The following is a 17,455-nucleotide window of genomic DNA, read 5'->3' as shown; positions in this document are numbered from 1 at the left end:
CAATACACTTACCCATGACTTTGGAAGTAAAGGCTACCAAATGACAAAGGTACTGCTGCTGATACTGCACATTTTCCCATTAGTTTACTGCAGATTTGGAAAAACATTGCCGTATGCTTGCCCAGTTCCTAGACTTATTCCATAACCCAGAGAGGCAAGACAGTAGAAGCTGGAAGAACTGTTGGTGCAGCACTGCCATAAGCTCTAAGAATGACAAAAATGGGATATAAATCTCGAACCCAGCAACTGCATGAAACAAATTATTTTAATACATCCATCAAGCACTAAAATCAGGACAATTACTAACACATTTATTATGTCACATATTCTTAATTCTGAATGGAGCATTCAAGTAGTTTGGACAGCATTTGGGAATGTTTTCTACAGTTGTCAACAAAACTGATAACAAATCAATTTAATCAGCTCTGCAGAATTTTAAAAGCTTTTTGATGATTAATCTGAAATGGAAGAAAAACAAATCCTACCTCCCATTTAGTGGCATTACCTTCCCAGTCTTACAGAAGATAAGTTGCTCTGCTGGCACAGCACAATAAACTTGAAATGTAACACAGACACTCCGTACAGTAGCTTAGATGACAAGTAACAGGTTATGAAACTGAAAGCTAAAACCACATGCTACCTCTTTAGTCCTACAAGCCAGTTCAGAATACTGGTTTCTGGCATAAGGCATCTGCTTCAGAAAAGAGGTAAAGTTGATAGAATCCCAGACTGGTTTGGGGTGGGACCTTAAAGTTCACCCAGTTCCAAACCCCTGCCACAGGCAGGGACACTTTTCAGTAGACCAGGTTGCTCCAAGGCCCATCCAGCCTGGCCTTGAACACTGCCAGAGATGGGACAGCCACAACTTCTCCGGGCAACCTTTGCCAGCGCCTCAGCACCCTTGCAGGGAAGAATTTCTTCCCAATATCTAATCTAAATCTTCCCTTCTGTCAGTTCAAAGCCATTCCTACTTTTCCTGTCACTACATGCCCCTGTAGGAAGTTCCTCTCCAGCTTTTTGTAGGCCCCTTTAGGCACTGGAAGCTGCTCTAAGGTCTCCACAGAGCCTTCTCTTCTCCAGGCTGAACCAGCCCAACTCTCTCAGCCTGTTTACATAGGAGAGGTGACCAGTTACACAGTAACTTTACTGAAGAGACAGAGGAAGAAAAACCACCAAAACATTATCTCTTCATTCAAATCTTCCAAGCAGTTTAGACACAATCTACCAGAAAAGTTCTTAAATGTGGCCAAGCTACTGTATTCTGTGCACGCTAAAAATGCCTTTATTGAAACAATGGGGCTTCTTCACATCACTACAGTGAAGGGGTTTCCACAGTCACCACCAGGCTGTGTGCTGAGGTGCTGTGCAGAGAACCAAACATTTTCAAGCATCTGGTTTAGCATCTGTAATCTCAGAGGCATGAATGAGGTTATAGATCAGGACTCCTCAGTGAACACTCCAAATTTCCAAAGTTGGAGAAGCAAATGGTAGAAAATCAGTCCCTGAAGAGAAAATTGCTAATATTCAGCACCATCCCATTTTCTTCCCTTTATAGGGTATTTTTTGCTGCTTAGATATCAGGAGATTTTTCAAGCAGGTTAAATTTCAGTTCTTACCTACAGCCAGTGCTGCACTCTGTTCTTGGCCTCCAGTCTGTTTTAAAAGAAAAAGAGATCATGAAAATTAAGTCTTTTTCATCAAAAGTCTTACATGCAACGAATGCTACATGACCTTGTCAAAGCAAACACACATCTGTTCCAGGCATTACACTATTTTTCTGGGTCTACTTCATAAACATCATTCTGGATCTATGTGCCACTGTGACTTCTGAAAACGTTAAGGAAACCAGAATGAAGTGCTGTGTCTTATCTCTAGGCATATAAGGAACAATTGTTTGGCAACAAACATGTTTTTAGGGAAAAAGGCTGCTGGTTTTAGATAATCCATAAGAACACATACTTTGTAATGAATTTAATTACTAAAGAGTCAAAGCTGCAATAAAATAGCAGTGGCAACTTGTTTCACTTGCATTTTATTTTACGTTGCTTTGAGTAAGACAAGATTCTTTACTCAACCCCAAAAATCAGCTCTCGAATGCTGACCCCTAGACAAGACATTTTCAAGTCACCACTGAAAACCATTTGCTTAAAGAAAATAGGTGTTCTTGGACCGTCTCAGCCTGCTAGTCACATTATCATACACCATCTTAAGGCTGCTGAAATAATTATGTTAATAGTAAAGTTGGAAGAAGATACAGGCTATTAGAGCATCTCAGGGAGTTTCATGGGAAATAATACTGTGACATTAGCTAGGAATGGCTCTGAAGATCTACAGCACTATAGCCGAGAAGCAGTGGAGACCCTAGTGAGAAAGACTCCCCAGAGCATTGAACATAATCAAGATGACAACTGTCTGCCAGTTTTACAACTGTAGAAATCTATCCCTCCATACCTTCCAGTGTCCACACCTCTTTCAATGAGGCTTACCCCTTGACTAGGATTTGAGTATCACTACTCTTTCCTTTGCCAGTTGGCTCCAGCACTAAGTACCGAGTACTACAGGACAAGATGGTTAACAGCACCACCTTCATCATAAGAGCTGCTGCAACTCCCTAAAACTCACCCACTCTCACTAAACATGTATTAAATATGAGGGGTTTTTCCCTCCTTAAGACTGCAGACCTCTCAATTCATGCTTTGAGACAAAGCAACAAAAACCAAACACCGACTGGAAAATGATGACCCCCTGCAGGCCAGGAATGAACATAACTGATACTGTGAATAGAGAAACTGAAATCAAAGTTAAACCCAACATTACCGCATAAAGCTGATTTCCTGAAAAAAAAGTGAAAGAAAAATCCAATAGGAAAAAACATTTAAGAACACTAAAAAATTCTACTTAAAATATATATATTTAATTTGGGGGGCTGTCAGGAGCTCTAGTTAAGATGACTTTGGGTTGGACTACACCTTAATTCACTGAATTATAAACAAAAAGAAGTCCAAATTCATTGGAATAACCAGACTATAGAAATAAATATGAAAGTAATAGAGGAAAAAAAACAACCTGCAAGGCTTGGGACTTCTAAAATGTTTCTTAACAGTATTATTAGTTCATTACTAAACAGAAATGTCTCAGCTTCCAATTGATACATTTATTAGAGCAAAAATATCCTAGAGTTGCTCAGGTCTATCCAGGCAGAATCCTGCACTTAGGCACAAGCACTTATCACCTGCAAAGAAAGTGTGCTAGTGCTCAGGTAGCTTGTCCTGAAGGCTTCAATAAATCGGTGAAAGTTAATAATTAACAAAGTCTTCCAGGACTACTTGTGATAATAAAGGCAAGAGGAGAAAAGAGTCCCAGAAAATCCATGAGGCAAAAGGGAAGCAACCAGAAGAGCTGAGAATTACAGGCCAACTAGACTATGGAATCAGAATAGTTTGGGCTGGAAAAGACTCCCAAAGCTTATCTAGTCCATTCCCCCTGCAATGAGCAGGGACATTTTCAGCTAGATCAGGTTGCTGAGAACCACATACAGCTTGGCCTTAAGTATCTCCAGGGATGGCGCATCCACCACCTCTCTGAGCAATCTGTGCCAGTATTATACCACCCTCATTGTAAAGAATTTTTAATCTTCACATCCAACCTGAATTCGCCATCTTTTAAAAACCACTACCCTTCATCCCACTGCATCAGGCCCTGCTAAAAAGTCTTTACCCATCTTTTTTTATAGGCCCCTTTTAAGAACTGAAAGGCCACAATAAGGTTTCCCTGGTGCCTTCTCTTCTCCTGGCTGAACACCCCTAACTCTCAGCCTTTCCTCACAGGAGATCATCAATACCAAGCAAAGTGATGTTAGTAAAAGAATCCATTAACTGGATTCCTATCTTTTCAGTACTGATGAGCATGCCTTCAGGCAAAACAGATCAGACTGATGCTATCAACTAGGTTTATACTGGGCAAGCTGATAGATATTTGATTTTTACACAGTGTGACATGACCTCACACGGTATTTTAAATGCAGAGGTTAACACTACACAATCTAATAAAGCACTATCTAAATGGATTAGGAATTGACTGGCAGGTCTCCAGCAGTCAGAAGCAAATAACCAGAGGATCCATTAGAAATGGCCACACGTGAAATCAATGGGGTGATGGATTCTTTACATGATTTTTGCACTTTGGGTGCACCTTCATTCAGACACATAAGTATCTAAATGAACAATCACCTACTGTCAAGTTCAGAGCGTGCTACCTGAGTTAATATAGTGGACCTGCAAAGCATGTGAGCTTCCTTCTGACTGACTCTCCAGGTTTGGATCTCCAGACTGATACAGACCAACAGGCACAAGATGAGACACATATACTATGTAATTTAATACATAGTGAAAATTAAATAACAGAACCAAGCAGTTTTTCAATTGCTTCTGATTCTGAGGCAGCCAAGTATTTAATGTTATATTACAGAGAGAAGCTGCTCTGGGCAGGAAAACTACCTTTTAGTTAACGGATTAACAGCTCACTGATTTTGTTTAGTCATCTTTTATACCATTTTATGGAGTCAAACAGCAAAAAGATTAATGCATCCCATCCTAGGAATCTTTATTACACACACAGCTCCCTCCCTTGACTTGCAGCCTAACTCTACCACAGCAAAAAAAGGCCAAAGCATATGCTAATGCTTCAGGCCAACTGCAACAGGAATTGAAAGAGTTGTCACAACAGTTGGAGAACAAATGTGGAAAAACGTCTACAGCCATTAGAGTGGGGCAGTGAATCATCTACACTGCAGCTATTCATTTCAGAACACAAAACCAACCACCACTCAGTCTGCTTGAGGAAAAGCCTGTAGCTGACACAAGTCAAATGGTACCCAAATACAAAAGATGCGCCAAGTAAACTTGGCATCATTGTTGATAATGAAATTTGAGAAAAATTAGTAACTGGTTAACCACTAAGCCTTGTGTTTGGGCATCCACCTCCTATTGAACCAATGCTGCTTAACTCAGCAGTACAGATTTCAGAAGAGAAAAGCAAACCATTAACTTCTAGTATGAAATCAGTGTCTTCTGCCCAACCCTGACTGAACTAATTGAGAAGCCTCTACACGCAATCACAGACTCATCAGAAACCGTCAGTCAAGATTTGCTACAAGACTGGTGATCTTGCAGGCTTTCCAACACTCACCTTCTTCTGCCTATTTAGAACTGAAAACATGGAGTAGTAAGAAAGAAAGAGTTGACAACAAACTTGCAATAAGAATCTCAATTACTTTCTGTGTACTCAACTGGCACCTCAGCTTGTCAGGGAACTTCACGAAGAATTACTTCAGAAAGCTTACAACACTTACTAAAGAAAGCTTGCACAGGATTCATGTACTCCACATGAAGTATTAGGTACCAAGGCTTTAGTAGTCATCTTCTAAACACAATCCACTCTGCTGCTTTCACAGAGCCAATGTTCCAACTGTTTGTTAGAAGGCCCAGCTTGCAATAGGATTTCCCCTTGGTAAGCATCACTAACTTGAACTCTGTGTGAGCCAGAGGTGGACTACAGTACAGATATTCTCAGTCCACAAACCTTAACTGCCCTTTGCCTATTGCTGAACAGTTCAAGCACTGCTCTGGCAGTTTTTAGTCACTCCTGCTCTCTTGCTTCAGTTACAGGCTTCAAATTAAGTTTGAGGAAACCACTCCAAAACCTGGTTGGCTCTTACAAGCACAAATTAAAACATAAAAACCAAGCCCAGTCCAAACCAGAACCACAAGTCAAATACATCCCACATTTTGTGGTTAATAAAAAAAGGACACTAAGAAATATTCAGTAATAAAACTTGATTTTTACTTTAGTAACAATAACAGATGGTTAAGCTATAAAATAATAAATCATAGCCAAGATCATGTTTCAAAGGAAGTTTCAGGGCAGCTGAGCCCAGGGTTCAATGCTAAATGTATGCCAACTCCAACGTTAACATCATGAATTCTAAAAGAAGATTATTCTGTATCTGTATGGCCGTCAAACATTAGATTAAGTCTATGTAAAGGCAGTCTATCACTACTGCAAAGTGACATCAGGCCTGTATAAGAAAGCAAATCTACGGGTTGCCTGCTATAAAACCACCTTTTTGACTTCTGGCTGTAGAAAGCTTCAGCTCTGATCTTTCTTCTCATTTAAACTTACCCTTCTGAAGTTGAATTGCATCTTAGAAGTCCATGTGCATATTAAGCCTTCCTAATTCCTATATAATTTCCCAGTTCTGTCAGTGTCTTGTATTACTTGCTACACTCAAACCTGTGGTTTAGGTTTATAATTAAATGATAGAAACAGTGATGTGACATGAAAGGTTTCTTGGCAGTTTTCAACCTGTATTAGACGCCTGCCAACAGTACATGTTATGCTTTCTGTCCTTTATTCACAGATCAAAATGCATTCATGCCAACGGAACTCACATTCTGCACAACTACAGGGGCAAACAGCTCTTCACACTGCACATCCAAACGTAAAGTGGCACTCTTAGTTCCCTGTGCTAAGTTAAGAGTGCAACTAATTACTCTGCATGCTCCAAGTGAGGTCCACAAAGCACTGATCCAGTTTCTCTAAAGCTTAGCCTGAAGATTTGGCTTCAAGAGGAATGTAGCAAAGAGCCATCAGGTTTGTTCTGAAGACAGTATTTGAAGGTTTAGATGCTGCACTACAGATTAACAAGAGGGCGACAAGGTTACATCTATATACTAATGAAAAAAGGAAAAACCATGGACAATTGAAAAGCTTCTGTGGTGTAAGAGGATAGTCACACATACAGAAGACTAATATTCAGCATAATTTTTATTTCATCCACCTACAGGTATGTTGTCCACAATAAACCATTACTTTGGCTTAGTGAAGACAGTAAAATGAACTATCATAAGCCTCACTTTTGCACCTTGTCACAGCTTTACATAGAAAGAAAAGCTGCCAGCTGAACACCAAGTACAAGGGATTTTTTGGCCAAATCAGAAAGTTAATTTAAATATTGCCAAATAAACTTTTTCACCTCTCAAAACAAGTAGAGGTCATAAATGTTGGGTATCCAGGAGACAAATAAGGACCTTTAGGAAAACAAAAGTGGGACTTGTTGGGTTGTTTAATTTGGGGTTGTTTGGGGCTTTTTTTATTTCTGGTGGTTGGACGGGGGCAGAACTGTGATATTTTAGTCCAAGCTACAAAACTTCCTGTTCTACTGCAAGGAAAAAAATAAAAGCCGGCAAGAATCACTGAAGTGAGCCCTGTGCCTGACAGGCAATGATTCGAACTGAACTTGCTATTTCAAGTAGCACATTAACTCCTGTATTTCTTGTGAACCTTCATAAATCTAAATCCTGAAGTGATTTAGTACTGGATATATGACATGAGCAGAATTCTGAAGAACTCTCTAACATTCAGGTTTTCACTCCTCAAATAAGTATTTAAGTATTTCTAACCTAGGAAGAGATATTAGGTACCTTACAACATTATACAGTACTGCTGTTTTCATCTATTCCATGTTTAACTTCCCTGTGACTACTCAGCATTGCTATTTTTCTGCAGTTGATGCTTCCTTTGATGTCATGCTGTTAACACCCAGCTGTGAAGTGATCCTAAATACCAAGCAAGTGAATCAACAGCTTTTTTATCTAAGCTATACAAATGATATAATTTCTTTGGAATATAACAGTTTAAGACAGTTCTGACTCAATAGCAGCGTAACAGAAATGAAACCATCCCCTGTCCCAGGAAGTCTGCAGCAACACTCACCCACTTGCATGATAAAAACAGCAAGATAAGAAAAGGTCATAAGGGCTTTTCCATTCAACATTATTATGAATGTATGATCAGCTCTGAGCAACCCAAAGACTCACAGCACTATTCAATAATGCTTAAACAGAGGAGCCCTTATTTCTTACAATGTAGATTTCTACACTCAGGGTAACCCACCTTCCTCCAGACTATACTAGGTCACATGAACAGAGAGGAACTTCTATCACAAAAGGAAACCAAACAGAGAAATGGGTAGCATCTAAAACATTTTTTACTGGGTTTAGTGAGCTCTAACCATAAACTGGTTCCTCAGCAATATCAGAAATTGAAAGCTGAAGCCCTAGTGAATGCTCCAACAGGTAAAACTGAAAGATGAAGTTAGAGCTAAGCTGATTACACTACAGCTATGGAAGTATCACAGACAGTATCTCTACTGCTCAGAGGCATTTGGATTTATTCCAGATTTCAAAGAACAGATTACCTCTTAAAAAGCCTAAAAAGCCCTTCCTATTCAAACCAACAGCCGTAAGTTTTGCCACATGCTTCTCACAAAACCAGGACAGAAGGCTGAGGAGGTTACAGGGGATACCCACACAGCTTATTTTAAGTCTTTCCCCCACTCCAAGGTCCAAAGCCTCACTAAGCATCTCCTCTAGTCCTAACTCATGCACAAACCAGGAGACAGCACTGTGCAATAGTGACTCCCTGACAAGACCCCTGTGACAAGCAGCCATTTCTGCTGAAGAGGACAGGGGAGCTCTGCTCCAGCAAGAGTAACTGTGATGTAGCACAGAGACTCTTGAAAGTGCCTCCAGCTAGTCCAGGAGCGCCTTGAGCTTCAACTACGTTAAAAGACTTATAAAAACTATTTAAACTGTACAGAAAAATAAAGAAAAAGAATGGGAGCAGCTTTTCAGATCAGCTAAGCAGCAATATTCTAGTAACAAGAGTTTGAAATTATTCTCATACTAAGCCTACAAAGGTGATGATATGCCAGTAAAAATGATAAACAAGAATATTCAAAACCATTGCATCTATCACTAAGCTGTCCAGAAAGGAGGCATTTAACTGTGTTATTTTAACCTGTGACCTCAAATGCTTACTGGGTAGCATTTAAGATGGAAGCATGCACAAAAGTAAAAAGGGTAAAAAAAACAAGAGATATCTGGGCCCAGCTCCAAGGGACCACATGTATTCAACAGCTTTGTTCAGCAGTCAGGAAAAGCCCCACACCTAAAAGTAATACAACAAGGCCTTAATTCCTGCAATGAAATTTAGTGATACTCAGTCACAACAGCTGCACACTATTTCTGACTAATAATTTCCAAAATTGATTCCACAATGAGCTAAAAGGAGCCAAGATGCATGATGGGAAGCTCAGATGGGACATCAGGAAAAGGTTCTTCACTGAGAGGGTGGATGGTCACTGGAACCGGCTCCCCAGGGCCATGGTCACAGCAGTGAGCCTGTCAGAGCCCAAGGAGTGTCTGGATGATGCTCTCAGTCATTTGGGTTAGTTTTAGACAGTCCTGTGAGGAGCAGGGAGCTGGACTCAATCCTGATGCGTCCCTTTCAACTTGAGATACTCTATGATTCTAAGTAATAAAACTGCAGATATGTGGTCAAGCAGCAAGCTGAGTATTAACCAGATTTGCAGGACTACACGTTAGCAGTCCAAGTCCCTGCAGGGGTAAAACAAACTCAAACAAACAAACAAAGAAAAAACAATAAAAAAGACCCATAAAACCCAAAAATGTGCTTTAACAAGCACTTACAAGTCCTTCTGTAGGTCAGGAAATGAAATAAGTAATATCTGACATAAGCCTAATAGAACAGGCCACATAAAACGTAATGTGAAGTCCAGTCACCTGTCCCAACACACAGAGCTTTTCAGGTCAGATGTCTTTCTGATGAGAAAAGTTTACATATTTTCCTGGTCTGTTTAAAAGTGACTTTTCAGAAAGTCCAAACAACCCTTTGATGAATGCCTTTGGTTTGAAGGCTCATTGGCCAAACAGAATTAAACAGTTCATGTTGTCCTGAGCAATTATTTACTCATGGGGAAAAACAGCAGCTTTACCTTTATAAACAAATTGTCATGGATGAAGTCTCATGCAGAAGAGAATTTTTACTAAATGAGCCATTAAAACAGATTCAAACCTCAGTTTTCACATTTATTCTACTAACTGTTGCAGTAGGACTACTGCATGTAAGGGAAGGAGAGTTTGGAAGAGCTCTACACTGAATTTTGTTTGATTATAATAAACCCTGACACTGATCCCCTGCAGATTACCCCCATCTTCAGTCAAGGTTTTAAGTATTTTTATGGCCTTTGTGAGAGAAAAAGATACCACACCACATTGTGCCAGCACAGGCAGAATATTTACACTCATTGCTATTATGTACTATTAGACTTTAAAAACCACAGGATTGCCCAAAAGCTTTTAGCCCCTCAATCTATTCCCATGCCACTACAGCCAGCCAAGTTAAACAAGCCCCAAGAAAGTATAGGAGACAGCTCAGTTTGGCCTAAAAACCTGCCAGCCTTCCTCTTTCTGAGCTTAGATACGGGCATTAATACAAAATAAATGCATGCTGGTAGAATATCAGTAAAATGCTCAGAATTCCTACAAAAATATATAGTGAGTGTCAAAAGCACAAAATGTACTTAACCTTCATATAACAACATAACCACTTTCACACAGACAACAGAGCACCTCAAGAAGCTCTGCTGAATTGCAAATAGAATTTATAGGCAAACCTACAGCAATATATTTCAAGCAACCCAACCAAAGGAGATGGCTTTTAACTTGTGGCACAAATGGGAAGTACAAATGGCTTCAGCTGTCAAAGACATTCAGTTTTCCCCACGTATTTACAGTATATAACCTCATTGATGCTGTTGGTATCTGGCAGGCTCTGCAGTAAAAGCTTTTCAAGTTGCTCAGAAGCATCTTCATCACGTTCTATGTTGGTTACACAGGTTTTCCCAAATGAAACCAGCCTGGAAGCACACACTAAAAGCTGGACATTTTTAAGTACTTACTTCCTTCTTCAATAAAGGAAACCTTTGGCATTGAGCAAAACAAAACAGAACCTTGCTTTGTATTTCTTGCAGCACCATTTGACTTTATATGACTTTCCCAGACAGTGAAAGCCCTACAGAAGCCCATATGTAGCATGTACAATGTGGCCTTACTCAACACAGTATCTCTTCTGAGTATCTCTACTTCTAACCTTCTGCAGGCACACAGGGATGGGGACAACTAGAAATAAACTTTTTGTGCTCTAAGACACATGAAGGAATTTGCACTAAAAGCCTGAAATCATTACCAAAGAGATTTTTAAGTTTCTCCCCACAAGGAAGCAGAACATTTAAAGATGTGTCAGCCAGACAAATGCTGCTCTTACAAAGAGCTACACAAGCCACAACAAAGAGTTCCCAAACTTAGTAAGAAAATGACAGCTATGCATTTGCTTCCACTTTGCAAACACAATACTGAAGGTGTTTCCATATTTATTAAAATTAGCCCAAAATGCAAAACCTGTTAATCCACAAACACTGCAGTATCTGTGTTGGAACAGGGACTCCACAACCTACTAATCAGCTCTAAACACCTCCCCATCAGCAGCATTACAGGAGAACAATCCTAAATTGCACGGCAAGATTTTAAAGCTTCAAGCATGCAGACAAGTTCAAGCTGCACATGAGAGATAAGGCTATAAAATAAGAATGAATAATTACCAAAGATTATATGCCAAAGCAGGAGATAATTATCAAGATCTTTCTGAATGACTGATAGTCTGCAAAAATAATCCCATACAAATTAACTTAATGAAAAAGCTAATGCAAGAAAAATTGGGAAAACATTAAAAATGTTTTATGTCCTTCATTTTCTGAGATAATGAAACATCATAACCAAAATAAATACCACCTGGAACAAGTTACCCAAAGAAGTGGTAAATGCTCCATCCCTGGCAGTGTTCATGGCCAGACTGGACAGAGCCTTGGGTGACCTGGTCTGATGTGAGGTGTCCCTGCCCATGGCAGGGGCGTTGGAACTAGATGATCTTAAGGTCCTTTCCAACCCAAACCATTCTATGATTCTAAGATAGGCATGCACATCCTGTACAACCATTTGGGCTACTCTGCACCACACCAAGGTCCAATGGGCTTAATATTTCTCACTTTAGTACCCATCATACAAGACCCAAACACATTGTCTGCAGTGTCCCTCTGTCACATTATCTTTTCAGCATACTTCCAGAGTTAAGTGGCTGAGCTGAGACGTGGCTCAGGTCTAAAATGCAGCACAGCACAGCAGGATCTCAGCTCTTGGTCCAAGAGGAAGTGCTGAATTCAGACAAATACTTTACCACAGTTGCAGACAAAGGGCTACTAGATTTACCCAGTTTCATTCAGCACACCCATCCTGTAAGATTTCTCTCAAAGGCAGATGGGGGGATGATGGGGTGAGAAGAGGAGCTGAAGCAGTGAAATGGACAGAGGACCCCTCACTACTAGGCTAAAGTGCTTTTCAACTTTCTGTATGGGGCAAGCTATGCACTTAAATTCAGTGACAGACACACGTTATTTATTCACATACGATCAGAATAGTCCAAAAGATTAACCTAAAAATTACTATCAGGTAATTACAATGTGACTCAAAACTTGAGTTGGTAATACACTGTTTTGGTACCTCAAATTGTGACATACTACATGACAGGTTCTTTCTCCTGCAAATTGAGGAACATGCATTTTCAAACTGGGTATTTGGGAAGGTGTCTCACACACGGTTTAGTTTCAGGAGTTGCTATTTTACAGAGCTAAGCAACAAAGCTCTTGAAATTATTGCTCACAAATAGCTGTACTATACAAGTCATCCTTATACAGAAAAAGACTGCATGAAGTCAGACGTTGTTTTCACTATGCCACTGCTGACAGATGCACATTATTGACCATCACAAGCCTTCAAAACTTTCCTATCATTAATCTGTATTTGTCAAAGCAACAGAACAAAGTATCTTAATATTCTCTGTGAAGCCTGGTTATTAGCAACAGCTACACAACACAGCTTCACAAAGTTATCCTCAACTGCTTCTAACATCTAGGCAAATTAACTGGCATGCGAAGATTAACCAAGCATCTGCAAATATCTGGGTTATAAAAGCTTAATGTTTCCTTGTTGGCTTAGAATGCTGCCACTTTCCACGTTCATCCTTGGTCCCAGCTGCATCTTCCCATTCCAGGTTAAGAACCCTCTCTTCACAGGATTTTACTTAGCCCTGTAGCTCAAATGGCAGCAGTAAACAGAAGGGTAGGATTCAAGTTCTACCGAAGGTATATAGTGAGGTGCAGTCACAGATGACAACTGAATGGATATTCAATTTACAGCTTTGGGGATGTCTTCCCCCATACTGAAAACTGCTACTTCACTTACAACATTAAGTATCTGAGAAGTGAGCTGTAAATCTGGTACCTACTATCAATGTGCATATGATTTAGCTGTGTCAAGACATACTCAGATCTCCCAATTCTCCTGTTTTCTTGTGATTGCCTTGTAATAGGTAGCTGCTCTACGTTTTAACTTATGGGCAGGTAAAAGATGTTACTAAGCAGTCACAGCTCTTCACTGATGATCTTTTTATCATTCTAAACCTACAGGCAAACTACAGAGGACTTTGAATACCTGTGGATTATGATGCATCCTTAGTTTTATTATCATATATTATTTTCAGTGAAGATAATGCGGCAAACACCCATAGAATAAGACAAGCACATTAATGGTATCTTCCAAAGCACCTGGTCACCCAAATCAGCATGCTTAGCGATGCTCAACTTCTAAACTACATTTTTTTCAAGGTTTCCTCTTTATTCTTTCTAGAGGCTCTGAAGGATTAGATTTGAAGCATCAGTGTTTGTACTATCACACTTCAAAGAGTCTTTATACAGTAAGAGGTACAGACATGTTGTATTAGCCTCAGCAAAGAAGGCAAAGAGAAAGTATTTAACATCCCACCACAGAAAAAAGGGACTAGTCCTCTCCTACTGCTGAAGTAGGAATGTAATCACTTGGTATTGCTGCTTAAATACCCCCATGTCATCCACTGCTACTGAGCCTTTTGTCTGGCAAGCTACAGCTCATCATAGGAAAAAACTCTATTAACTACTTCTTGCTTTCAATAGATCAAAATACTTTGTGCTCCTTGGCCTAAAATATTATGGAAAACAAAGAAATGTTCTGCAAAGCAAAGACTAAGGAAGTGTTTACCAGTTGGTAGTATCTTCTTGCAGTCTTAACAGAGACTTCAGATTTCTTCAGATTCTCAGTGCAGCAGCTCGTCTTCACAACCTGAACAAACAGAAGAATCCCATTAAACAAACAATACACGGTACTTCAACAACATAAGCCAGTGCCAGGGGTAAATCAAAGTTAAGCCTGCAGTGCCAAGGAACCTACATAATTCTTTAGGAATGCAAATTAGACATGCCCATTTCAAAAACACTTCTGATTTTATGGCAGTGACATTACAAGCAAATGGAGAGACATCCTTACATACTCTTCTGTAAGTCGGTAAGGCAATTGGCTGCCCATGACCACAGGCATCAGAAATAGAGCATTGCATCGCAGCATTACCGAGTTACATATACTTATAGCACAAGAAAAATAGAGCATTACATCTCTGCGTTACTGAGCCAAGTTACAGAGTTGCAGCAGAAAAAAGTAGGTCTCAGTTCAAGTTTTATTTACAGTGTCATACACTGCACACAGAAGAAAATGCTTCACTGCTACAGTTCTCATCAATTAAAGACGAACCTGGCCAATGGCACATTTTGTATTTCTGAGCTTACTCCAGGATTTCTGAGATTTTCTGCTTCAAAACTAAGGTTAGAAAATTGTATGGTCAGACAGAGAAGCACTGCCTACAGCAATGCAGCACCGAGATCTACCGCAGGCATTCAGAGGGTGTTTAAGTTCATTTGGAGTAGGTTTATACAGCAAGCAGTCTCCCTTTTTTTAGTACAATTACTAGATAATGAACTGGCCAAAACTGGCACCTTTCTGTTGTGGGGAAAGGCTCCTAAGCCTTTTCCATCTGGGGTTTTGAAGGCTGCTTCTGATTCAGCGATTTCAGCTATTATAAATACTGCAGGGTTGTCACTTAACCTGTCTCCGGTAAAACCACTTCTGCTCCTACTTCAGGTATTGCTCCTGGTGCCAGATTCCACCATACTGTTAGGGTGGTGAGGCACTGGAATGGGTTGCCCAGGGAAGCTGTGAATGCTCCATCCCTGGCAGTGTTCAAGGCCAGGTGGGACAGAGCCTGGGGTGAGATGGTTTAGTGTGAGGTGTCCCTGCCCATGGCATGGGTGTTGGAATTGGATGATCTTAAGGTCCTTTCCAACCTTAACTATTCTATGATTCTATGTCACTGTCACATCTCAAGGTTTCTTTTGAAGAGTCATCTTCTCATTTTGTACTACAATTCTTTGCTTCTATAGCAAAGTCAAGCACCTTCTGCAACACATCTGGTTTTAGCATGAACTTGGTTGAGAAATACGAAATCTGTCATGTCACTGCAGATCCAGCTGAAGTGGCATGAAATATCCAGTGTTTATTTGTATTTAATCAGCTACCAGCAGCTCCTCTTACATCAGATAATCCTGATTAACAAGCATTTAACAAAAATATGCTGCTTGGCAATAAAATTCCTTATCACAAAAGCCTCAGTATTCCTGATCTGTCCCAGCTTGGGAAGGATAGACAGAAGGGGAAGAGCTTTGCAGTAATGATTTTAGTCATGGTGAAAATTATCATCAAAAGAAACCACCCATTCTGTTTTCCTCTCTCCACAAATTAAAACTTGTGACCTGAACAGCCCAGCTAAGAGAAGAGGAAAGGACTCAAGAGTTGCTATGCAAAACTGAATTGACAAATAAGATGAAGGGATGCTATTCACAGCTACACTGAAGCACACAGTTGCACCAGACAGTTCAAAAGCAAACCCAAAAAGACAGCTATATTAGCCAATGGTTCCATTTGCTAATTTGTGTCAAGGCAGAATCTAAGATAAGGTGGTGCCTGGCAAATCAGTGTTTCAGGTTTTTTTTCCCAGTAAATGTTGGATGAAGCACTACTACTCTTGTAGAAAGGGAAACCTAAAACGCATCCAAAGACACCTTATTCACTTTGTTAAAGCACAGGAATTGTTTTAACAGTTGTTCCACCACCTTATTTTGAGTCCCTTTCATCCACTGTCCTCTTGCCCAGCAACTGTACAAAGTTAACAATTCAGCTGAAAACTTGTGAGCAGAAGCCACGAGGTCTCAGACCCACATGCTGCTCAGGAAGCCCCTGAGCAGAGCAGCAGCGCCTGGTGACAGGAGCTGAAAGTGCTTCTGGGCCAGTGACCATTTATGCAATTTCAACACATGCAATTTCCTTCAACACACTCAACAAAAACACTTCCTTCTCCCCTGCCACACTGCAGTATGAAAAGCTTCTTATCCAGTACCAAAGAATAGATTTGTTATTTTTTTCAAACATGACTGATCATTTCATTAAGCAGAAAAACTGTGTTATGCTTCCACCGAACCAACACACACATCATCATGCTGCCACATTCGAACGCTTAAACTTCCTCATAGCTATGTGAAATGCAGGATTTTGTTTTTTCTGAAAGCAGGATCCAAGGCTGCTGGAGACCCTCGTGTTGCTGCAGTCCCACACTTCTCTGCATTACTCCATCTCCCATGCTGCAGTTCCTCCCTGACAACCCATTCCTGAAGACTGGCCTTTAGGTGAGAAAGGGAAGTGAGTGCCAACAGCTACACCTGCATGACAATTCCAGATAGGAAAAGTCAATCTGGCAGTGCAGCAGTGCAACAGTAATCCTCTGTTAATTACTCCAAAGTCCTAGAAAGGATTCCAGCTGTGAACAGGTTCTCTTCTTGTGCCACATCTCAGCTTTCAAACACTGGACTTAGTATTTGTTGCTCAGTAGGGTTGCATAGTGTAGGAATGTCCCTTAAAAATACAGGTTTTCAACATAACTCTTAAGTCTTACAGGAGGACAGAATCTTAGACCACTCTTTTTACAGTTATTTATTAACTCCAATTGGGAATAGTGCGTGCTTCAGATATAGGAGAGCTTGCTCACACCAGAAGTTCTATCATCAGTCAATCTGGCAGTGCAGCAACTCGTGTTGCTGCAGTCCCACACTGCTCTGCATTACTCCATCTCCCATGCTGCAGTTCCTCCCTGACAACCCATTCCTGCAGACTGGCCTTCAGGTGAGAAAGGGAAGTGAGTGCCAACAGCTACACCTGCATGACAATTCCAGATAGGAAAAGTCAATCTGGCAGTGCAGCAGTAGGTACAGTAGGGGTCATGGAAACATCCACACACAGAGGAACCATGCAATCTGCCAGTGCTAGGCAGAGAGTAAAGCCTAGTGCGACAGGAGGAACCAGAGAGGAAAGGGGCTGCTGCACAGGTGTGCTGCCCAGGAACAACCAGGAGCACCATACATGGATAGGACATGTGCTGAAGTGAAGGTGCACACAAAGCTGCAGACATGTGGTCCCTCTGGAAGATCCCTCCAGATCAAGGCAATGATTCCTTGTACATGATCTAAATTAATCTGGTTCACTTGATAAAACCTGTCAAGAGAGCT

At 40.6% G+C, this 17,455-nt stretch overlaps 1 protein-coding gene across 3 annotated transcripts in view; it reads right to left on the bottom strand.

The window, feature by feature from the left end:
* CYRIB (CYFIP related Rac1 interactor B) overlaps nucleotides 1-14,129 on the bottom strand; it is a 41,216-nt gene extending 27,087 nt beyond the window's left edge. For all 3 annotated transcript variants that reach the window (XM_061447721.1, XM_061447720.1, XM_061447719.1), the window contains exons 1-2: nucleotides 14,049-14,129; nucleotides 1,617-1,653 (exon numbers count right to left, since the gene is read on the bottom strand). The gene's annotated coding sequence lies outside the window, so the exon portion shown is untranslated. The remainder of the gene's footprint in view (nucleotides 1-1,616; nucleotides 1,654-14,048) is intronic.
* Nucleotides 14,130-17,455: the final 3,326 nt, after the last annotated feature.

Source organism: Pezoporus flaviventris, unplaced genomic scaffold (genome assembly GCF_033815535.1).
Source record: "Pezoporus flaviventris isolate CSIRO_AGI_PZ_B2104156 unplaced genomic scaffold, CSIRO_AGI_Pfla_v1 ptg000007l, whole genome shotgun sequence".
Taxonomy (NCBI): domain Eukaryota; kingdom Metazoa; phylum Chordata; class Aves; order Psittaciformes; family Psittacidae; genus Pezoporus; species Pezoporus flaviventris.
Note: the sequence above shows the minus strand (reverse complement) of the source record. Positions and strands in the feature narration are given on the sequence as shown.